At 31.6% G+C, this 26481-nt stretch overlaps 1 long non-coding RNA gene across 1 annotated transcript in view; it reads right to left on the bottom strand.

Annotated features, from left to right (window-relative positions):
* LOC129221378 (uncharacterized) overlaps positions 1-26263 on the bottom strand; it is a 72695-nt gene extending 46432 nt beyond the window's left edge. Inside the window, exon 1 of the long non-coding RNA XR_008580504.1 lies at positions 25956-26263. This is a non-coding gene — a long non-coding RNA (uncharacterized LOC129221378). The remainder of the gene's footprint in view (positions 1-25955) is intronic.
* Between the last annotated feature and the right edge of the window lie 218 nt (positions 26264-26481).

Raw genomic sequence — 26481 nt, forward strand, 5'->3', positions numbered from 1 at the left:
AATAATAACGAAAATAATTTTTGACTTACAGCAAAATATTACAATATAAGTATCAATTTTGGAAAATTGCTTGTATTATCATATTCTTTGATTTTCAGAGGAATATTTTTTTCTTAACTGGAATGGAACTACATGTGGTACTACATAGGTAGTTAAAGGGTCATTAGATAGGTGGCGCTAGAAGCAAAGTAAATATTTTACCATTTCAATTTGTCTCACATTCCCCTACTTAACGTCAAAATGCAGAAGAAATGATAACTTATAAAGTTATAATTTTTGACGTATAAGAAAGGTGCAATCTGATTACCGTGAAACTGTTTAAAAAAAAAAATCGAACTGTAAAAATAGCAAGCACCTATATTACACAACTGCAGCTCAGATCACTGTTTCTGGTCACAACAAATTCTTTAATTCTGACACTACTTCTCCGTTGATATCGAATGCATAATGACAATACATGTATGAAAAATAGGGGAATGCGGAAAAAAGTGAAATAGTGAGACTGGGTCTTTTCAAAGTGAAGAAATTGAAAATTTGTTTTGAAAATTACAATACATAAAGAAAGAACATCGTATTTTATTTGTCACTGAAACAGTATTTTTATTTTTGGCAGTAAATTTGTGATTTGAAAAAAAAAAAAATCACTTTTTTTTTCACTTTTGTTTTTTTCCATTTGGCAAAGTGAAAAATAAAAGATTTTTCTTTTGAAATAGCATATTCCATTCAATAATAGAAAATATTTTTGATCAAATAAATCAGTAAATAAAAGGCTCTATGAATAAATAAAAAAGTACTGAAACAATAAATTGAAAATTAAATTAGTTAACTAATTAATACATGAAGAAAAATAAATAAACAAGTAAGAGTGAATAAATAAGAAAATAAGTGAAAGAATGAATAAATAATTAAGAATGGAGAAATGTAAATGAATGAATTAATAAATGAATGCGCAAGTGATCTAGTAAATGATTGGCGAGTAAACAAAATAAACTGTGTCACTTTGCCCCGCATGTACTGGACTGATTGTAGAAAGTATTTAAAACATAAATAAGCTTAATATTAACTAAATAAATATTTTACAGAGTATTAAAAGCTCTCAATTAATATTTAAAATGTTAATAACAAGAACTTTACCATTTTATAATAACAAAAATAATTTTCGATTTGCAACAAAATATTACAATATGAGTAACAATTTTTAAAAATTGCCTGTATTATCATATGCTTTAATCTTCGGTGGTATTTTTTTTCTGACTGGAATAGATTACATGTGCTACTATACAGTTAAAATATTGCCAGATAGGTGGCGCTAAAAGCAAAGTAATCTTTTCATCATTTCACTTTGCCCCGCTATTCCACTTTGCCCCACATTCCCCTACATGGGCACCTTAACCCTATATTAGGAAGTACCGTCATGTTGGGTGGCTTTACAATAACTCTGAAGCATTGCACAGATTTTATTTTTATAGAATAACGCTAACCTGAATTTCAAATATTTTATTCTACCATTACTACTTATTGCGTAAAATTGAATTTTATTGAAAGAAGTAAGCAATTTACTTAGAAATTCCAAGGCAGTCATACACTCATGAACACATACAGGAATTTAGTATAGAAACTACAAAAAACCAGTTTGATAAATCTATTAACTATAAGTGGTCAGGGCTTCGGAGTCGGTAGGAAAATGGACGACTCCGACTCCAGCATTTTGGAACGTACGACTTCGACTCCAACTCCGGCTTTTATTTAATTATTATTTTTTGTAATTTCCCCCCTCATAGGAAGGGGGAAACTCCTAAAACAGAGATTAAATATCAATTCCTCCTTATGAAATTTTCGCGAAGTATTTTATTGTAAACCTAAGATGCATACAACGTTGAAAATTCAATTTGAAAATCAAATTTTCCTATAGTTGCTATTTTAGAAGTGAGATTACTGAAAAATCCCATTTTTTCTTGGAATTGGAGAGGATTAATTTGCTCCCGTTAATGTTTAAGAAATAGATGTTGATCAAATCGTGTACTTTCAATTTTTGAAAGCTGTATCTTGAATGAACAAAAACTTTTTTGCTAAGTCAAAAAACCTTTCTTGAGAGGGGGTGGTCCGCCCTGGGTGACACCCATCTGGTGGGTATATAACTAGAGGACGGCGTAGGTAGTTATTACAGAAAGTTCGGTGGAGAGTCAGTGAAAGTTAAAGAAAAAAAAACAATCCCAGAGTCGGAGTCGGCCTGTTTTCTTTCGACTCCGACTCCTTTACCCGAAAATTAGTTCGACTCCACAGCCATGTAAGTGGCACAAGCTTCAAATGAAAAGGACTTAAAAATAACTTGGAAAATTTCCCTTCTCGAGCAGTTTTCAAAATTGTTTTTTTTTATTCGAGAAAACTTAAACCCTTTTCCATGCTAGTGCGCCACTTGACAAATATTTCAAATAGAGCCTCCCCCATTTCTACATTTTGTTTCAGTGTTGCATTTCGACACAATTCTTAATGATAGGAAATCTCGCTAATCCGATCACATTCTAGTCCCAATTAGTCGGGATTAGCCGAGATGTACAGTGCTTTACATAATTAATAGACTAAAAATGCGAAATTTGCTATAAGTAATAGATTTGTAGCGTAGATAATTTCGTCGCGTCGATCTTAACATTTAGTGACAAATTAGGACACGAAACGAAAATGGAATAAATCCCTTCAATTGATCACTAACAAATGTATCTATTGTAGATTTTTTTTCTTTCTTTTGATACAAAGAAAATTGCTTATGTAATATAGCAACTCTGAAGAAAGGTTAATTAATAATATAATCCTCATATATATATATAATAGCGAATGATCGATTAACGCTGACGTCATCAGCTGAAACTCGCGCCACGACATGATAATTTGATAATATTTTTTGGCAATGTTTGACATGCAGGGAAAACTTTATTTTGACAGAGCTGATCTGGATCCAACATCTTAACGGTTTACTGGTAAGACTCATTTTAGGAGAACGAAGAAACGAAAAAGTGGTCAACAATGAAGGCTACCTACTGTAATTTAGGGTTCATCCACTGGAGTTATGGGTTAAAATGTCAACTATCAAACTATCACCGAACAGGCAATTGCTTTGTTCAAATGCAGAAGTAATTTCGACCCGTCATAACTTGACGGGCGATTTTCTAATCCACTATAATATTAAAATCTGTTCGCGTCCGTCTGTCTGTCTGTCTGTCTGTCTGTCTGAAGATCGATCTTCTCGAGAACCACTGCGAATCGGGAGTCAAACGAGATACCGATCAATTCGAAATTTTCCAAAGAAAACAATAGGACCAATCTCATAATTGTACGACTTTAATTAGCGGAGATATTAATTAAAACGTTAATTAACATAACGCTATTCAGGAATTTTTATTTCTTTCCTGTTGCCATTTTGCATATGGGTGAGCAAATAAAATTCTAATAATTGTGTCAAAAGAGATTTTTTTGGCTGCTGTCCAAATCTTAAAACAACGTTTCCATCTAGAATTTCATTTTTAATTAGTTTAAAATTGGTTGCTCTATTCGGACATTTATCGTCTGTCCTTTCTTATTTTTTCACATTCAACGTTCTTAACTCTTTTCAGCACATGAAAAATGTTTCTTTAGTAATGTTTATTGATTGAAGTGTAAGTTTATCATTCACCGGCCTCATATTAGGGTACATTTAGGATGTGCGACTAATTATGTTTATTTTGTTGGACTTTTTACTGTCACATGGTGAGTTTTCGAATTGTAATAAATCTCTTTTCCTTCCTGTTTCGGTTTTTGCAATACAGTTTGTATCGTTAAAAGAACACGTTAAATTAAGATTGTTTGGATTTCTTTAAGTGAAACAGAGTTGAACAAAAAATATTGTTTTTAAGGATTTTAACTAAAGCTTAATTGGAATCTGATGGCTTGATATTAAATTAATGCTTATTGGTATTTAATAAGTCTTGTTGCTTTAGTTTCACGTAATCAACAAAAAAGTGTGTGTCATTTTATGTAAAAAGCTGATTGTAATTGTACATAAATATTTCAGATATATTCTATCAGATTTAATTCAGTTTAAAGTGAGCACATATTATAGTTGAGAATGCATATATTTTCATCTTTTGTGCTAATTGAAAATACTCATAACTTGTATTATTGATAAATATGATTAACGTTAAAGAGGTTTTTGCCAAAAATATGCTTTATTGGTGTTTTGCAAACCTTGCATTACGCGTAATTATTTACTCCTTAGCGCTTTAGAAACTGATGTCAGAATAATACAAAAACATCAATTGAACAGCTCTTTCATTTTTTAAGTAGCCCGTGCAACGCCGGGCACGCAGGCTAGTTTTTAATATAAAAACCCGTTTTTGAGACTGACGTAGTTGCGGCAAACAAACTGCGCGACCTCACAGGGTTCCGCGGCACATTCTAAAAATTCGGGGCTATCGGCAGCGCTGTGTAGGGAGAGCTTCAAAGACTGCTATGGCACGGCCCTGAAAGGGCGAGAGTTCTGCCTAGTTGTTATACTGGGTCAAAATATGTACTAAATGTAAGTAATTCACAATCTGATAAAATGTAAGAATTGCCTTATTCTTTGCTGAATTTATGTTTTGAAGTTTTAGAATGAATTAATTAAAACTAGTTCACTCGTTAAAATACTTATTTGTGGAAGGAAGACGAAGTACTTTTATGTACTTTACTTTGTTGCACTTTGTTTACTTATCAGAACGGAAGTTATAACAAAGTTAAGCATATACGTATTTAACTACTAGCTGACCCGTACAAAGCATTATCGCTGGACAGCGGCAGTTAAAAAACCCTTTTTTAACGATATTTTTTCGAAAAATAACCAAAACGTGAAGTGTTTGCTTATTTTTCACCAATAGTGATGAGGAACAAAAATCCCTTTAAAATGATGGTTTATTTTATGAAGTATAGGGGAATTACCTTCATCCTCGTATGGCCAATCGAGGATGGCCTCGTAGTAGCCAATGATCAAGTAACGCACGTGTTTCAACAATGAAACTTAAGCCACGGCATGATAATTTGATAATGTGCTTTGGTAATGTTTAACATGCAGGGAAAGGCTTAATTGTGACAAGGCTGAACTCGATCCGATAACTTAACTGTTTTACTGGTGAGACTGGTCATTTCAGGGGAGTGAAGAAACGAAAAAATGGTCAACAATAAACGCTACCTACTGGAGTTTTGGGTTAATCCACTGGAGTTAGGGCTGCAATTTCAACTATCAAAATATCACCAATCAGACAAAGGCTTCGTTCAAATGTATAGGAGTAGAAGCAAATTTCCCCCGTCATACTTTGACGGGCGATTTTCTAGTTAATAATAATAATAATAACACCTTAAAGAAATATTATTTATGATTCTGAGATTTACCATGTTATATTTAATTACTAGCTGACCGGCACGAAGCATTCGCGCTCGATAGCAGTAATTCAAAAACGCTTTTTAACGGCAGTTTTTCGAAAAACAACCAAAATGTGAAATGTTTGTTTATTATTCGCCAATAGTGATGACCCCTGCCCCCCCCCCCTTTTTTAATGCCTTATTTTTGTAATTTTGTGAAGTATATTAAGGAAGCGCTAAAATTTAAAAAATAATAATAATAATAACACCCTCAAAAATATTCATGGTTCTGAGATTTACCACGCTAAAAAAAAGTCTTCTTTTCTGATTTTCTACGGTCTGGTCTAGTTTCTAAGGAATAAATCCTAGTTACTAAGGAATAAGGTCTAGTCACAAAGAAATAAGTCCTAGTTACTAAAGAATAAGGTCTAGTCAGTAAGAGGAATAAGATCTAGTGACTAAGGAGCAAGTTTAATGACTGGAGTCAAGTGAAAACCTTAAAAAAGGGAAGAATTTTCAAATATGTGACAGAAAATTCTTAGTGACTGGGCTTAAAGTTCAGAAACAAATTATAATGACAGAGAAAATAATCACAATGAGTATCGAAAAATGTCTCCAGAAACCAGTGACATCGAGTGTGTTATTAGAAGGTGACGTTCACAGTTACCGTTGTTATAAAACGTAGATCTTCATAAACAACGTCCTTATCTTAAATCAACAAAAATACGAAGTGTTCGAAAAGTCCTTGAGACATTGAAAAAAAATCATGATGCACATCATGCACAGTCAATAAATACGCGGTTTCCACAAAAATAGTAGAGTCTCGAAAATCTGAGTCTTGAAAATTCGAGGTTACGCTTATTTCGAGGTGCTTTCTTATTTTAAGTTACTTTTTTCAGTTGCTAAAAATAATTTTCATTAAAATCTGAATATGAAATCTTTTGTTTCTGTTAAACTGATTTAACTACTTAGAGTAAATAATTTTAAAAAGGCATAAAAAAGGTTGGTGCTATGGTGTCAACTACGTACTCTAAGTGGTACGCATTATTCATGGACTACAAAATATGGTTAAGAGATACCTTGGAGATAAAACCTTGACACGTAAAATTAACATTGATTTGTCACAAAGAATGTAAACATGCCTTTTAGAAAACCCGATTGCAGTCAAAAAACTAGGTTCACAACTTGGCGCTGCACGAGTTGTATATACAAAATTTAACCGTTTTTGTGTTATACGAGCGCAAGTGTTTTGGTTTAGACCATTAAGACAAAAATCCCCAATATGGATTCGGACACTGTCAAAGTACATGCTTGGTTGTCCACACATTTGCATACATAAATACACACAGACATAGTGAAAAATCTTCTGTATTTATCATTTACCAAAGTTGAAAAATGTGTATTTTATGACCACTTTACCCCACCAGACCCTACTCAAGTTCATCCCATGTTCTAGCCAGCATGGACTGTGGACACAGCTAAGCCTACTTGGGTAGTGCGCATTTTCAGATCCTTAATGCTAGCAATGCCACACAATGTGACACAAATGAACACACAAAAAAATTTTTTTTGAACCCATAAAGTATTATAGAGCAAACTGTATATTCATACGGCAATTTGCTGCTTCTCTATGATTTTTTAAAATGTGTAAAGGGCTTTTCGGACACACTGTACAATTCGGACAAAAGAGGGGGGGGGAGTGAATGCAAAAGAGAAAAGATCTCAGTTTCATTTAAAATTCATACTTTGTAATAATATTTAAACCAATTCGTCTTTGAGAAACAGACATTTTTATTTCCGGATGGGATCTCGAAGTTCCTTCATGTTGCTTTACTTTTCAAACTTTTAGAACAACATGGACTAAATAAAGTTATCAATTCGTTCAAATTTTGGATGGCTGCAAGAACACACTCATTTTCCTATCCAAAGTTTGAGGGAGACGAATAAATCGGACAATACAAAGCCTAGACGAATAGAAGTTTGTTAAAAATTGCAAGTAAAAGTTTAAGAAACTTAATAGCATTTAAGAAACTTTAAGACTTTACGAACCTTTCCATGAGAGCTTAGTTTTATAACTACTGGGGATCTGCAGATTATTTCACACACACAAAATAAAGCAACATTGTCCTAAAACTTTAAAAACCACTTAATAAGATTATGCGTGCCGTTTCTTAATCTTGAAGCTTCACCAAAAAAGAAAAATAAATTTGAATAATACTTTTTGGTTCAATAACTGACGTATTTCATAAGATATGTCTGTTGCTAAGTTAAATATTATGTGAGTAATGTTTGTGGAAATCTTCAAACTTTTAACATTTAAACGAAATGCCCGAATTAAAAAAGCACACAGTTTGAAATGTGTTCTTTGGCTAAACTTCTGTTTGAATCACAAGAAAAATATTTTAAAATATTATGGTTTAATTTAGGTATGGTTTATGGTTAAACAACCACTTGGCAACATTGGGTTTTAATTGAAAAAACAACAAATATTTTACCATCATTTGATGGTTCTCAAAACATTGATGAAAATTGTAAAACTACCTTACTTTTTCAGTAGCAGTAAAACTTTATTGGTCATGGAATTAAAAATAGGCTATTTCAAGGGCACTAAACTGAAAAAAAAAAAAAAAAAAAAAAAAAAAAAAAAAAAAAACCTTCATTTGCGAATGCCAAAAAAAAAAAAGTCTACTTTTATTTTTTATCACATTGGTGCATTTACAAGTTTAAAATTGATTTAATAGCATCTTCAGTGAGTATTTTCTTGGTTTTTGGTTTCAGACATTTTCTTTTAGTGTTTTAGAAGACTCAATTGGGCCAAATTGCAACACGATGCATTCATTAAGGGGTTAATGTATTGAGTCCAATGAGTACAATAAACGAGGTTCTAACACATTTGGAGTCTTTGCAGGATGTTTTATCAACAATAGATACATCTGTCATCATAGAATAGCACTGTAATGTTTCTTAGCTTAAACTGAGTCCTAAATACTTAAAATTAGTTACATTTTCTGTTTTACAATTAAGTTTTTAAAATTTAACTCCCATGTAGGGTGTTTTGTGCAACAATAGATACGTCTGTCACCCGTATAATTGCACTGTAATATTCCTTAACTTAAACTGCGACATAAATACTAATAATTAGTAATTTTATCTGTTTTACAATCAAGTTTTCAAAATTAAAATCACATGGAGGTGTTTTGTGCTACAATAGAACCGTCTGTTACCACGGAATTGCACCGTAATATTTCTTAACTTAAACTGTGTCATAAATGCTAATAATTAGTTACTTTTTCTGTTTTATAATCAAGTTTTCTTTACTCAAATCATATAGAATTTCTGTCGGGCGTTTTGTGCAACAATAGATACGTCTGTTACCGTATAATTGCACAGTAATATTCCTTAACTTAAACTGTGACATAAATACTAATAATTAGTAATTTTATCTGTTTTACAATCAAGTTTTCAAAATTAAAATCACATAGAGGTGTTTTGTGCTACAATAGATCCGTCTGTTACCACGGAATAGCAATGAAATATTTATTAACTTAAACTGTGACATAAATACTAATAATTAGTTACTTTCTCTGTTTTATTATAAAATTATCAAAACTTAAGTCACAGAAAATTCTTGCGCGATTTTGAAAAAATGATATTGATATTAAATTTAAAAGAAAAAAAAATCACCAAAACAATCTACTATTCTTCCAATTCAAAGTTAAAAAACTAATTAACCTACAATCTGCATTAAAAAGATTTTTTGTTCAGCACTTAAAACAATTTTGTCTTTACTCGCCCTATAAACGAAGTCGAAATGGAGCATTTTTCTAGGTTTTATATGCTTACATACATACTAATAGAAACCTATTAGCATTATACCCGTTCACATTTATTTTATTGCTTGCTTAAAGCAAAACCTTTTTTTCTTTCTTTCTTTTTTTTTTTTTTTTTTTTTTGGCCTTCCTTTCTCGTTAGCTATATAAACATTTTATGAGTTATAAAGCTATCAAGTTTATAAACTATACACGAACAATGGAAATCGACGACATTTACTTTCGCCAATTCAAGTAGCGCAATATATAAAAGAAAATGGCCCCAGGAACATTTTAATATTATAATCATGCTTGTATTGTTTTTAAAAACAGTGAAATATAAGGTTTAGAAAAAATGATGATAATATTTATTGCTAAAAATACCACCATTCAAGTAAAAAACCGGAAAAATAATTCTCTCATTTATCCTGATCGAAAATTCTTTGTAAGACTGGAGTTTTCGATTTAGAACGTTTTATGGAATTACTAATTACGCCTGATTAAAATGCAGATCACAATCAACGTGAAGTATAAAATATGTTGTTATTTTATTTTTTTCATGCAACCATTCTGTGGAGCACTTTGTTTCCCATAGAAAAATTTCGAGTAAACAATTTAAAATACACCAGAACAATTTTGAAAGTACTTCATAGGATGAAATTATCAATCTATCAACACAATCCTCGATTTTGTAAATAAACTCACCACAAATGATCAGGTTCCCTATTTAGTTAATAAACAGTAATGTCTGCAAATTTCTCTCAAAGATTGTCCGTTAATTTGTAAAAGCCGAAGCAGTAACGTTTACAATTCTGTAGCTGGGCTCTATGTTTCTAGGAAGCCCTTTTACCTCAAAACCAGCATGTGAAATGCGGCAGCAAGTGCTGTTTTCCATTGTCAATCTTGTTTTCTATTATTAGCAGGGTCTGATAAAGCCAAAGTAATGTCCAGGTCCTAGTGAAATTCGGCACCCCTCTCAAGAGAAAATTTGCGGATTTTTAAAGTACCTTAGTTGTTTCAAAAAAGAAAGAAAGAAAATTAATTTGAATTTTGATCTCTTGAATTCAAATTATGTTTTTCGCAATCACGAGTGTGTGTGTGTGTGTGTGTATGTAGGCGTGTGTGTTTATGTGTGTGGGGGGGGGGTATGTGTGTATGTGTGTGTAGGCATGTGTTTATGTGTGTGTGCAGGTATGAGTGTGTGGGTAGTTGTGTGTATGAGTGTGAGTGGGGGGGGGGGAATGTGTATGTGTGTGTAGGCATATGTGTTTGTATCTGTGTGCAGGCATGTGTGTGTGGGTAGTTGTGTGTATGTGTAGGTGTCTGTATGTATGCGTGTGTGTATGTGTTTGTGTGTGTACGTGCGTGTATGTATGTATGCGTGTGTGTATGTGTTTGTGTGTGTACGTGCGTGTATGTATGTATGCGTGTAAGTGCAGGATATTGACGCAACCTGGTGACGGTTTTCGCTAGAGGAGCAGCATCGTGAGGCGGCCGGTCGACGGCGGTGCTGCAGAGGGTGCTGGCGGGAAAATAAAATGATAGGACCTCAAAACAGTCAAGTGAGAACAATAAGCAATCGTGATTGCTCAAAAAGGGGGAAGAAAGAAAGAAATTTATCGTATTTTAGTGCCCCTAAAATTATGGTGCCTAGGTCCATTAACTCGCAGGACCGTGTGTGAATTAGGCCTTGATTATTACGAATTAAACTCGGCTCTTCGTACTTCCTCTGAATAAGAGCATAAAAAGTTGTGCATACTTCGATCCCGATCTTTAATAAAATATAAATATGTTTTTAAATTCTAATTACTATTTCTACAGTTTGGTTCGACTAAAAAGTAAACTAGTTGAAATCAGTCTCTACGATTGTTTCTTGTACGTGATCAAGTTATTCTGTATATCATTGACCATTTCCTTATTTTTTATAAACAAATTTTCCGGTATAATTGCAAAGAAATTACAGACTAATCACACTACCCTAAGTGGCAAAGTGTAACTTGATGACTCGGCTCAGAGATTTAAAAACACACACACACAATCATTTAAAAACAATCTAAACTTCAAAAAACCAAATTTTCAACAGAAAAGAAGAGCAAATAGAAAAAAGTCTCTTGAACAGTAAACAACAATCCAACAATGAGTGACAACAATCGACTAAATATAAGGGGAAGAACTAGTAAAACAATGAGTTAAATGTTCAATAAGCAGCCGAAATTGCAAAAACAGTTTAAGAAAGGTTCTGAACTGAAACGAAAACGATAGAAATGGGTCGTAAAAGGAAAGGTAAATAATAATTTCAGAAGGTAAGTACGGTGGCTCTAAATTCTATGAAATCTAATAAAAGATGTTTCTAAAACTTGAATGAAAACACGTTGCTATTTTAAAAGGAATACGTAGAAGAGCAATTCCATCGTAAAAGACTAAAATTCAGGGCAGAGAAAATGAATTTGCTGGCGTGCTGCGTTAAAAAAGCTTTGAATATTTACTCAAATTGTGGTTATATTTTCCATACACTGTTAAAAAAAACCTGAAAATTCAGGTAGTTTTCTGACTGATTTTAACAGAATAGTTCCGTAATGCTTCAAAATGTATTTTTTCCTTACAAAAACGTAAACATCCCGACGAAAACGGAATTTTTCCATTTCTAGGGTTGCCGCTGTGCTGTACTTTGCTCCGATTAGACTTCAAGTCATGATAAACATCACTTATTGATAGTGCTTATTAATCGCACTGTTACATTCTGCTAATTAAAAGCATATTTAGAATAACAACTCAGATGCTGTAGACAAAATGCATAGCTTGCTATTTCATGTCTGGAGAGTAATATACTCGTATGTCGAAATTGTTTATAAGCATTTGAACTTTGTAGGTTTGGAAAAATGTTCGCGCCATTTTTAGACTGGCAGATGTGTTTTGATCGCCCTGGTGATTTGATGTGGGTTTGACCGAGTCAGTATTAGAATATTTTTGTGGTTTTAATATTTTGCTCAATACTTTGAACAATTCTATTCGTTAATCATATTGTGTGCTCTAGCAGTGATAATAGTTTAAGGACCTCGTGTTATCAATTTAAAATAAAGCCTATTGGATTAGCTGTATCCAGATGCATTTAGCACCGCTGGTCATATGTAAGTGTTGTTGAATATCTTTGTACATGTTAATACAAATGTATTTTCCTTGTTAATATGCATTTGATAGAATTCCGATGATAGTTTATTTAGAATTTATACAACTATTATAGAGTTATTTTTTATTGCTCTTACGCATTCTTGAAAGTTAATACACTAAATGCCATTTCGTATCTATACCGAAGATTATCGTGGTGTGCGAGCAACATAGGAAAAATCACTCTTTTGGGGGGGGGGGGGGATTCGCTTCACAGTTTGGAATACTGAAAGTAACTATTTTAAATCTCTAAATAAAGGTGTATTGTTGATCTTTAATATATACAATGAAAGTTTTGGCCACAATAAGTACTTAATTTAATTTATTAAGATCTTATCCAACAACTTATTTGAGATTATTGCAAGTTTCTTGGAAAAACAGTTCGGGTAAAACGAACTGATTGATATATGCTTAAGTAATAATGATTATGTACTAAAAATCTACGTTGCGATTCCAATGAGTGAAAAATTTGGATATCATTGGGGGGGGGGGGGGGAATGTAGCATCTGAACCAAAAATTCTTCACGTGCATGTCAATGATTCTGTTTTTAAACACAATAGATATGCGGTACTCTCTATCAGGTATATTATTATATGATAACGTCAACCTGCTTTTAATAGCATTTTATTTGACATATTCTGCAAATAAAAATATCATATTTTTCATGTATGTTTTTCCATGGCACCCCAGACAATGTACGACGAAGGGAATATCGAACAGTATCAGCAGGGATAATTGGTGTCCTATTCAAATCCATCAATTTTTCTGCTAGTACTATTTGATTAATTTGACTCATCTGAAGTTGATATAAAAAGTTTTGGTCAGCAAATGGATGCTTGGTATGTTAGGTAAGTTCTCTCTCCAGATGTTAATTTAAAAAATCTTTGAGTAACAAATGCAAATAAAAAAAAGTAATATTTTTAGAACAGTTAACTATATCTGTATTATATATCATTTTAAAGAACTAAATTTTTAATGAAACGAAAAGTCAATACTTGACATATCTTTTTAAATATTTTTTTAAAATAAAATCTTTTTATATAAATACGGGAAAGTGAGAAATGGAAAAAATATCGCAATGAAAAAATAAGGAACGTAAATTCTGTTAAAACACAGAAAGATCGTAAATGAACGGAAAAATAAGAAATGGAATTTTCGTTCAGTCACGAGAAATTTATAAACGGAAAACTACAACTACGGAGAAATAAGAAATGGAACTTCTGTTAAATCACGGAAAGTCATTGAACGGAAACGTAATATTTACGGCAACTTTGCTGCCGGTACTTTCTCCGTTATTTTCAGGAAATTTTTTTAACAGTGTACATCCCTTTGCTTCTCACTGCCTCATACACTTAAAAAGATATATTTTAAAAGATAGTACTAGCAGAAAAATTGATGGATTTGAATAGGACACCAATTATCCCTGCTGATACTGTTCGATATTCCCTTCGTCGTACATTGTCTGGGGTGCCATGGAAAAACATACATGAAAAATATGATATTTTTATTTGCAGAATATGTCAAATAAAATGCTATTAAAAGCAGGTTGACGTTATCATATAATAATATACCTGATAGAGAGTACCGCATATCTATTGTGTTTAAAAACAGAATCATTGACATGCACGTGAAGAATTTTTGGTTCAGATGCTACATTCCCCCCCCCCCCCCCCCCCAATGATATCCAAATTTTTCACTCATTGGAATCGCAACGTAGATTTTTAGTACATAATCATTATTACTTAAGCATATATCAATCAGTTCGTTTTACCCGAACTGTTTTTCCAAGAAACTTGCAATAATCTCAAATAAGTTGTTGGATAAGATCTTAATAAATTAAATTAAGTACTTATTGTGGCCAAAACTTTCATTGTATATATTAAAGATCAACAATACACCTTTATTTAGAGATTTAAAATAGTTACTTTCAGTATTCCAAACTGTGAAGCGAATCCCCCCCCCCCCAAAAGAGTGATTTTTCCTATGTTGCTCGCACACCACGATAATCTTCGGTATAGATACGAAATGGCATTTAGTGTATTAACTTTCAAGAATGCGTAAGAGCAATAAAAAATAACTCTATAATAGTTGTATAAATTCTAAATAAACTATCATCGGAATTCTATCAAATGCATATTAACAAGGAAAATACATTTGTATTAACATGTACAAAGATATTCAACAACACTTACATATGACCAGCGGTGCTAAATGCATCTGGATACAGCTAATCCAATAGGCTTTATTTTAAATTGATAACACGAGGTCCTTAAACTATTATCACTGCTAGAGCACACAATATGATTAACGAATAGAATTGTTCAAAGTATTGAGCAAAATATTAAAACCACAAAAATATTCTAATACTGACTCGGTCAAACCCACATCAAATCACCAGGGCGATCAAAACACATCTGCCAGTCTAAAAATGGCGCGAACATTTTTCCAAACCTACAAAGTTCAAATGCTTATAAACAATTTCGACATACGAGTATATTACTCTCCAGACATGAAATAGCAAGCTATGCATTTTGTCTACAGCATCTGAGTTGTTATTCTAAATATGCTTTTAATTAGCAGAATGTAACAGTGCGATTAATAAGCACTATCAATAAGTGATGTTTATCATGACTTGAAGTCTAATCGGAGCAAAGTACAGCACAGCGGCAACCCTAGAAATGGAAAAAATTCCGTTTTCGTCGGGATGTTTACGTTTTTGTAAGGAAAAAATACATTTTGAAGCATTACGGAACTATTCTGTTAAAATCAGTCAGAAAACTACCTGAATTTTCAGGTTTTTTTTAACAGTGTAAGTGGCAAAATTAAAAATTTGGAGATAACCCGTACACGTGATAGGTGAACCTCTCCTCTGTGTTGTGGCAAGATATGGTACTAGTAGCCCTGGTAGGTGCTGCTGTATAGAATGATTTAGAAAAAAATTTCAATTATAGCTTATACCTACACTGTTAAAAATTCAGGAATATTTTCTGGTAATTGTTATTGTAAAATGGCGGACTAACGCATCGCTGATTTTTACGGTAATTTATACCGGAGAAATAAGCGATCCCAACGCCAATTTGTTGCTGTGGCCTACCGAGGAAACCGTAAAATTTTACAGTAACATTTGATTTTTACGGTAATAGTTACTGGCAACATGGATGCCAGTAACAATTACCGTAAATTTTCCGGAAAATTTTTAACAGTGTAGGAGCTTTTAAACGCGTTTTACTCAAAACTTGAAAGTGTCCACTAACCGCCCTTTGATTCTCACTGCCTCATATGATGGCCAAAAAGAGGTAAAGGTAGTTATTTTCTGAAAAATATTTTAACATCATTAATTAACCACAAAAGGTCAGCGTCGAAACTAATGTAGCCAGCATTACCTTAGTTTCGTCATATACCTTTATATGTCGCGCCTTTATATTTCTTGCCATATAGTAAGTATAACGTAAAAGCAATGCACATGCGTAAACGGACTAACACTTGATCAATAGCAGGCAAACCACAAAATAACTGTCCAGTTGAAAAATATACAGTATAACTTCGATTAAGCGGTACCCGATTTAACGATTTTCTCACTTTACTGATGCATTTTACTGGTCCTACATGCTCCTCAATTTAACGATATTCTTGATTTAACGATAACTTTTTCCAGTTTCTTGACAATTCGAGGTTATACTGTATTTTTTCTTTTTTTTTCTTTAAATTTTAAGTCATTATGGTGATATAAAACGGACGTAACTTATGTATTGTTTTGCATAGTACTAGCTTATGCTACATATAACGTAGCAATGCTCAACCTGCGTCACTTGGGCTGCATGCGACCCGCCAAGTTTTTCAAGTCAGTTGAAAAAAGGTTCATTAGCTTGAAATAGCTCAGAAGAAAAAGTTGAAACTATACACTGTTAAAAATTTTCCGGAAAATTTATGGTAATTGTTACTGGCATCCATGTTGCCAGTAACTATTACCGTAAAAATCAAATGTTACTGTAAAATTTTACGGTTTCCTTGGTAGACCGCAGCAACCAATTGGCGCTGGGATCGCTTATTTCTCCGGTAAAAATTACCATAAAAATCAGCGATGCGTTAGCCCGCCATTTTACAGTAACAATTACCAGAAAATCTTCCTGAATTTTTAACAGTGTAAAATTGTAACATAATGGGTTAATGAAACATTATACAATTTAAAACGAGGGAAAATATACTGATACTCAGAAATTTAAAAAAAAAAACTTGAAATCTAATAAATAGTTATAGTTTTATAGGCAAAGTTATAATCCTACAAAAAAATTATTATGATGTTGTCTACTTTAAGAACTGCTCAAGCATAATAGAAATAACTGATGTGCGTAACTTAGTTGTTTGAACCTCAAATGCAATGACATTGGATTCAACAAGGGAGGGAGGGATATGACAGTTAGTAAAACTTTACTTTTTTTCAGCGTTACATAATCAATATAAAAAACTTAATTTTTACCTTTTTAAGTTTTAGGAATAATAAAACATGGATATTATTGAAGACTACTGCTGTACTGTGTTTCTGATGTTACTTTAGTAGGAAAAAATATTGTATCATTGTTTTAGTTTCGTCTACATATTTATTACATGGAATAGCGAAAAATTGAATCTTCATTTCATTTTTTTTTAATTCTACAGAAATTTTATGCTTAATCAAGTTTCAGAAAATGATTCTTTTGTTGTTAACCACATAATAAAGGAATTTTTATAGATTTTCAACCATTAACCGAAAAAACGTCAGTCAAAAGAAGCTTTTCGACGTATAGAAATTTGTTGTAAATTTGATATATTTTTCAGTACGCGTTTTAGGCAACATAAGATGCTTAAATTTTAAATGTAATTTTAAATGTCAGGCCTAATTTTTATCTGGTTATCAGTTGGGACAGTAAACATAGTAAACAATTTCATGCAAACACCCGAATCCTGGAAGTAACAAATTCAAAAACTTTATCCGAAGTCTGAAAATACTGAATTTTGAAAACATTGTGAAACATTTGAAAATATTTTACAAAATTCAAGTGTGCTTCCTCCAAGACATAAAATTTAATTATTGAAAAACCTATTTCAAAGTATTTAATTAATTGGAGCATGAATGCAGCTCTGACTGTAAAATGTTGCATGTAAAGTGACTATAATCTGTTTAAAACATATTTATTAATTTATTCATTTATTTTGCTATTTATGCATCGTATAATGTATAATAGATTCTATATGCACGTTCATTATACATTTCACGACATTGGAAAAATTTACTGCACCCTTCTTTGTACTTTTACAGCTCAATGTAAAAGTTACAAGCAAAAACACTTTCCAAATTTTATTACTACCTTCATTCTTATTATATGCATATTTAAATCATTTTATCGTACGTTTCACCAAGGAAACATTGTGCTAATTCCAGGCCCTGACTTAAACACGGGCAATGTAAGTTCAGGCTCAGAGCTTCAAAGTTTAGGACCCTCATTTATTTTTAAAAGTATACGATATGTAATAGAATTTGTATTTGTTAGGCTTTTCAAGTAAATTTACTACAAACAAAATAGTTGTAAAATATTTTTTGTTTCATTTTTTTTTAAGTTTCTTTATTATTTATGGTTTCAACTAAACATTCAGTATATTTTCATAACAGATAATGTTATAGTTTTACATAAAATTATTATAGTTTTTGCAAATAGACTAAAAATTGCTTTTTTTTTTTTTTTTTTTTTTTGAGTATTTTTAGTTGCATTTATACCATTAATATTTACAACTTTCAATGTTGACATTTGATGAGAAAGCTACTTTCATTCATAAGCTCATTTATTTCGCATTGATAACAAAGAGGTTCACGACATATCAGTCACCATTAAGGAGAATGTTTATGCACAATGAAGAGAAAAAACAAATTCTTTTTCAAAGTAAATGAAATCACATTTAAGTCATATATATTTATTAACTTTTCACAAAAAAAAAAAAGAAACGAATATATTTGTTTAAATATTTAAAGATGGCATGTGAAAAGTTTGAATTTAAATCAGAACAGAGAAAGAAGTTACGCTATAAATTTTAAAAATACAGACATACAGATTTTAAAGATACAATTCAAAGAAATAATATTTTTCTCGATATTTGTCAATTAAATTGACTTATGGAAATTGAAATCAGTTCTTTCATAAAATATATAAACTGTAACTCTCAGTAAAATCTGTAGTGTAGCAAGGACTTTTTTTTTTTTTTTTAAATTAAGTCCCGTTATGATTATGATTCATACTGACCAAATGCGATGTAAGTGAAGCTAGCTTTGTCTAAACGTAAATAAGCCAGAATATCAATTGGATTCTAAAAATATGTAAAGAGCACATTCTTTGACTATAGTAAGAACATAATAATGTTCAACAATCAACCTAACCTAATGACCGATTTCCCGTCAATGCCAAATGTACACTAGTGATAATTAAAAATCTTCTATTATATAGCCGTTACTAAAACTTTCACTAAACTTCCCTAGCCTTCTCCCCAGATGTGATGTAAGGGATGGATAACTTTTTTTCAACAAAACATATGTACTATTTTCCCCCTAACGTGAGATAGTTTGACAACGGAACAAAAAAAATTATGTTTGAGATAGGTATTGGCCAAGTTATCTTCAAACGTGAAAAACATACAAATCTATTTTTGCAAAAAAAAAAAAATAAAAAAAAAAATCGTTGTCAACCTTGTTTTACATTTTAAGAAAATCGTGTATTCACACTCAGCAAACGCATGATCAAATTTTTCGAAATTTTCGTTGTACTTGATAAATTTCCTTCGTGAAAAATACTCCGGGAAAACTTATCGTCAAATTGACGAAACTTATGTGAGATTTCAGCATGAGTTTCTGTCGAAAGAATTGCCAAAAAATGAAGAAATTTGTCTTAAGATTGAATAATCCTCCAAAGTGAGAGCTCTATCCATATCTGAAGAGTGTTCCGGTTTAATTATCATCGTAGTACATTAAACTGTAAATACTTGCTTAGAATTACAGATACCCATTGTTTAAATTTGTTATTCATAACATCGGTTCAAATTTTGATTTCTTAAATTCTTTCGAGAAGTCTTGTCTCATTAGGCCTATTTTTGGTTTTACTTTCTTTTTTAAGTTTAGTTATTTTATTCATCAGTCTACTTGAAGCGTACGGAAATTTGAAACATTCAACAACAACGAATTATTTTTACTTTAAAATACTTTTAATACAAAAAGTGAAGTGTTCGCTTTTCTCGTCACAGACTTTTCGTTTGCATTAGCAGTTTAAAAACAACTGTCATAAAGTTATCTAATAAACTATATTGATACATCAAGCTTAAACCAATCGTCATTGTGCTTGCAATTTCATTATATGTAGAATATAAGTAGCGTTTGCTTTAAATAGTTGTTATTGTGTTTGAAGTTTAAGGAAATTCACAAAATACGCAACAACAGCGAATTACCTTTACTTTAAAATACTTTTCGTGCATACGAAAAGTGAAATGCACGTTTTTCTCGTCACAGACATTCAGTTTGCATTGGTTTATCTAATAAACTATACATCGATATACTAAGCTTGATCGTTTTGTTCGTCACAGACTGTCAGTTTGCATTACCACGTTAAAGTGCTAAGGCAACTTTAATGCAACTACGTACAACTTCTATTTTAAAACTGTCTTAAAGTTATCAGAAAAACTACATACAGATACATCAAGCTTCAAAAAGTTGTTATTGTGTTTGCAATTTCATTAAAGGCAGATATTAAGTAACGATTATTTGTGCAGTTTCATTTTAACCTTAACAAAAGCTCCCTGAACGCGGTTGTTTATTTACTCCAGCTTACTTGTAAATATTTCTTAAGTTTTGTGCTCTCCGAAGCAGCTTTTGTGTTTTCAAAGCAGCTGTTGACTTTATATTGGAAAATTCAATTAAAATTGCTTAATGTCTTTACTTAGCTCTATTATTTCGCGTCTACTCGAGTTAGAAACCGAACAGCTTTAGCGTGTAAAGAACCTATCAAAAATTCATAATTTGCTCTTTTTCACGTACATTTGTTGAGAGATTATCACATGATACAAAGTATTAAAACGCAAACTGTAACAGAAATTTTGTTTCATTAAAACTGCGCTAAAAAACCATAAAACTTTCTATTCACGAAAAATTCGGTTATTCTCCATAAATTTTCTCGGAGCCCGATGTGTGTGAAACAAAACCATCGCTGAATTCCACATAATTTAAGTGCCTTAAAGAAGTAGCTGTTTGAGCTCACAAAACAGAAATCGCTAAAAACAAATTTTATGCTATCAGTTTTACAATATTAATCTATTTTTTCCAATTTTACTGGAAAATATTTCACATTATCGTTTATAGAGCAATACTCAATTAACTACTGCGTCCGAACAACAGGCAAGTAATAGATGAGTGAAATAAAACATTATTAGTTTCCGCTATCGAATACATAGAACATTTACATTGAAGCTATGTGATATGTGTTGCGATTGTTTACCAGAAAATACGTCGTTTAAATATTATGGACCAACATTAGAAGAAGAAAATGCTTTGCTCTGTCTAACTTCTAAATTTTACTTCAATTAATGATTTCTGTGATGACGGAAAATCATCATGACATTGAAAATGAATTTAACTGGATAACTTTTAACATTCAGTTTTTTGTTTTCGGATTATTTCCTATTTAGTATCATGCTAATAGAGCCTTTTCTTTTCCTTGCAAAATTAAGATAAATTTTAATTTTACGATTTCTTCAAATAAAACCTTATCACCTAAGCACAAAATGCTTTTAACAGTTGAGCAAATACCCAAGTTAACTTACAACTCAAAGTAACTGAAATAATTTTACAAATTCAATACACATTCTGAATAATATTTCTGCACTTGAGCAAATCTGGGTACTTAGCGTTTTTAGCACTCAAATGCACACAATGCGTAAATCGATAGATATGGAAATAGAAAATGATATCAGAGTATAAAATTAAATTGTGTAAATAACGCTACATGTACAAGGTTATGAAGACCAAAAACCTTGTTTAGAAAAAAAAATTACTAAAGGAGCAACCGCTGATCCAGAAAATTATAGCATCAAAACTAATTTGGACAAAATGTTTTCACGTAGATGACTGCTTAAACCAGGATATGGAGTATTTAAAATCAAACTTAAACTCTGGTTAAATTGTCAAAGTGGTTTTTAAACTAATAACATAATGAAAAGAAAAACTACATTTAAATTCCCTTTAAGAAGAATGTTTCATTTTAAATAGGCACATTGATTAAACCAGAACTTAAGTTCCAGTTGTTTTCCTAGGTGCAAAGACGAAATCTACTGAAATTTAAGGTAAAACAACTCATTAGAAGCATCACAATAATAAAACTTTTAATGTAAAATTCAATTAAGGTATTTAAGTATAGAAGCTAAAATCATATTCAGCAAATCAACAAGAAAACTGAAAAATCTATGGTAAATCAATGATAAAACGCGTCGCAGTACTAACAAATTGTATTTGTTAAACTTTAATGAAAAATACAATGATTCTTTGCGTATCTCAATAGAGAAAAACTGAAAATATTTTCGACACCCCATCAAGAAAAAAACTAAGGAAAGCACTCACAAAAAATATTACAGTAATAGTGAATTGTTTAACTTTCAATGACAAATTCAACAATTCGTTTAGGCATTTCAATATAAAAACTAAAATCATTGTGGTCACCTCAACAAGAAAATGAAGGTAAAACAACTCACAAACCCATCACAGTACAGTCGACTCCCGTTACAACGCGATCTGACTTACGCGAAATGACTATAACGCAAGTTTTTCAGGATCACCGAATTTTTCGTGGTTCGAAGGTAGCACGACAATTAGGTATGAGTGAATCTTTCACGTCAAGAGAAGGCAATCCGTATAAGTCTAAACCTTAGTTTTAATATGAAACTTGCAGAGTAGTGTTTAAGCAAAATGCAAACAATATATGAAATTGGAATCTGCTCTTGTATTGTAAATTATAGAGACCCTGAAAGAGGGGTGTTACCATAGATGTACATGTTATAAAAGTAAATGCGAAGCTACTGCATTAAAAAAATATAGTAGAATAACGATCAGATTGCGCAGTATAAATCATCATCTTCAATTTTTAAGTTATAAATGTAACTTATTGTATCCACTCTAACAGTGCAGTGTTTTATTATTACTACATACTGTACGTACCGTACTGTTTTATTTTTACGTCTCTCTCTCCATTGATCATTGTTTTGTGCATCGTAACCGTATTTTAGGTTGAATAACGCAGCTTTTTAAAAAATTTCATTAAAAATTCAGATTTTTATGTAAGGAACGGTAAAATATAGTTAAAAATTGTCTAAAAAAGTTTAAAACGTGTTAAAATGTCAAAAGTTATTGGGTATATTAATAAAAAAATCATACACAACAATTTTCCATAACACGAAATTTCGACTTACGCGAGGAGTCTCGGAACGCATATCTCTCACGTAAGTCGGGATCCGACTGTAATATTAAATTGTTTACGTTAAATTTTTAATGAAAATTCCAGTGATTCATTAAGATATTTCAAAAAAGAAACTACGAATGTGCCGATTAATAGGCCAAAATCGACTATTTTGCCTATTATTCATAATCGCCCAAATTTTACCGATTAATCGGAGTAAAAAATATTTTCCAAAATAAATGTTTTGTAAGCATACCTTCAACAAGAAACTTTGATGAATACGTTCGTTAACAAGAAGTAAATGTAATTTTTGGTAAATGTAATTTTTTGTTGAACATTACTATAACATGTAGCATGAAAGTACTCAGAGTAAAAACAAAACAAATAGTTTAGAAATTGAGTAAAACTGAATGAAATATTAAAGAATCATTTCCTAAGTTTAGGTCATGATACCCTCCCTCACCCCCAACTTTTGATGACGCAATTTTTTTTTTTCAGTTATGTTTTTCCTTCTAACTATACATACGATTACATCATATGTTTTACAACTTACTCTTCTAGTAATAAATTTTTGGTTCAACAAAAAGTTATTATTAACAAATACTTCATTTGATTTTTAAAAATTATATACATACTTTATTATTATTATTTTTCACAAACTGATGGTTGAATTTTTTTTTTTTTAATTTGTATTTTCTATTTTGTATACAACGTTACAACATTTTTCATGTGTAGATACTTTTCTCCTTTAGTATTGTGCTTTTTAAATAACCTCATAATTTTTATAAGGAATAAAAGTCTTGCATTAGATGGCTACTAATAAACGAAAATTAATTTCATTTAAAAGAGCTTCTAAATTAGCCTGATGGCCACAGGGGTTACTCCCGAATATTTTTACATTTTCATGTCTAGTTATGATAATTTAATTTTATCTACATTAACATGAAAATTGTCTGAAAGAAATTGGATGAAATTTGGGAAAGAAAGTGGAGAAAAAAATCAACTCTCACAAACTAACTATTAGCTGTTTCTAAAGTCAAAATTATAAGAGAAAAATATCATGGAAAGATTGGTAGCATTAAAAATAGTCATTATGATCATTCATCGGCCCTGCCGATTAATCGGCCTATTATCAATAGCCGATTAATCGGTAATCAGCGAACTTGCTTATCGGTGCATCCCAAAAAGAAACAAAAAATATTTTCATCATTTCATCAAGAAAATTTAAAAATCTAAGGTAAAATAATTGATAAAACGCTAGGTGTATAACTAAAAATTCTATGATTCATTGCGACATCTCTTTACAAAGAAACTAAACCCATTGTCGTCATCCCATCAAGAAAATACAAAAATCCAAGGAAAGCAATCCATAAAAAGTATTACCATAATGATGAATTCTTTATGCTGAACTTTCAATGAGAAATTCAGTGATTTATTCAGGCAACGTAGCATAAAAACTATAAATTTTGTCTTGATCCCATCAAGAAACTAAATTTCATACTTCCAACTTTCATAGAACAAATACAGTATCATAATCTCATCACCTGGATTTAGGAGGTAAAAAATTATCGATCGAAGTAAGTTTCTGTGCATACGGAAAAATACTATACAAATATATACGCAAACAAAAAAAAAATTGTATAACTGAATTTAATACAGAGAAACTTTACACGAATAATTCACAAATAACGATAAAATTACGTACACGTGTTTCGGACTTACAAAGATTGCTTTTTCAATGAATAAAAACTGAACTCCTCGATGAGTCATCAGGCACAAATAAAGCTCAAAACTAGCACGTTTTAACTATAACTGAGTTCAATTAGTTGTTATTAATAAATGTAACCGAATAAAGTATGGTGAAATAGAAACAAAAAATGCATATCCTTGCCTCAGAGCAACAGTACGACATATAATCCCAGGAAAAACAGTAAGATATCCTACTGTTGCTTTAAGGCGACGATAAATACTTTCGTCTTGCTAAAACTTGTATATTTTTCATTAATATATCGTTTAAAATCATTCGTTTTTCAGTTTCTATCAAAATCAACGACAATTTGGAATAAAACTGTTATTGATCAAGGTTTTCAAGTCAGATTAGACGAACGATGAAAACTTGAGTTAAACCAAATATTAGATTAGAGGAATGTATATTGAGCAAAATGAAAGAAAAATACAGAATAACTCATTTTTCTAACAAAAGGCTTTCCTCAAGCCAATAATAATAATAATGGTAATGACAAGAAAATTAACTCATTTTAGTGTTTCTAGATGGTTATGATAAATCAATTTTTAAGAAAAATTGCATTTGTGTAAGATTATTACAATCAGATTCAAACGTTCATTTGTGTAGCTATTTGTGATTTCATTTACATCATGCAAATATCACTTTTTTTTTATTGTGTTAATGCAATTAATCTGGATCACTAAAAGTGAAAGATATTCACAGTAAGTATTTGTATATGTTACTGCAAAAGTCTGAAATCTGGTAAATGTTGACAGCGGGTGAATATCAACATCCACATACCAAAGACATCGGTGAAAGAAGATCAAAGAACGGCTATTTCCGATGAATCACATTGCGGTGAAAGTGAAAGTCGACATTATCTAATCTTGGTTTTTCATGGCAACGTATAAAAACATCGAATGTCGGAAATAAGGTTCAAATAATCATGCAACGTAAGAATACCACATTTAAGGTTGTTTTAAGAAGTTAAATTTTATAATAAATCTCAAAAATTCAAAAATGCTAAAAATAGGAAGTATAGTACCGAATTAATGTTTGTTTTTACATATACCTTGTCCATTTAATACCTAGTACATTTTCTAATAATACGTTAGACAATTTAATTGCGCAACTTCAGTTGCACAACATATAACAATTTGAAAGAAAAATTGGAGTTACTTCTCAAAGCTTTAAATAAATGCAAGATTAAACATTCAATTTGTAAATTATACTCTGGTATTTTCAAAAATTCAAGCCATGCAATAAAAATAAATATGATGTTTCTAAATTTAAGATGTTATCAAAATAAAGAAATTCTTAAATAATTCCTCAACGTCGAGCACAGAGAGAGAGAGAACGAACAACCTTTATGCTCAAGAAAACAAAAAGGGGGAGGGAAACAAAAACAAAAAAGGAGAAAAACCACTTACCTCCAAAACAGCCCATTTGTTTTTGCTTTCCAGGAATCGTTTTCCCAACCATCCCCACCTCTCTCGTCTAGTGGACTCTCCCCACTCCCCGTCGGGGCAAAACGGGTGAAAGATAGGGAAAAGGAAGAAGAAAAAAAAAAAGAGGGGAGGTCGGAAGTTCAGTGCCCCTTTTATCCCTTTACCCCTCTCTGCTAATAATAAAAGTGACCTTGAATCTTGGAGGAAGCAACAGCCGTCCTTTCAAGGATAAAGCAGAGCAGCAGCACCCCATCATTGCAGCTCCCCCACCATTTTTTTTTCTCTCCGAAAGTAGATGGAAGACTGGTGGTCGGGAAGTGTCAGTTTACTTTAATGTCTGCGTTAAAGGATCATTGAAGTGAAGACGAATTTAATATATTATCCGGAGGGCAAAAAGTGCTTCTACTTCTGAAATAGCAAGCAACTCCGTTTCCTGTTTCAAAAAAATGACATTGAATTCACGCCAAAATTCGAAATTGTCGCATGTCAACATGTGTTTTGGATTTGC

This window comes from Uloborus diversus, chromosome 4 (assembly GCF_026930045.1).
Source record: "Uloborus diversus isolate 005 chromosome 4, Udiv.v.3.1, whole genome shotgun sequence".
Classification (NCBI taxonomy): Eukaryota; Metazoa; Arthropoda; class Arachnida; order Araneae; family Uloboridae; genus Uloborus; species Uloborus diversus.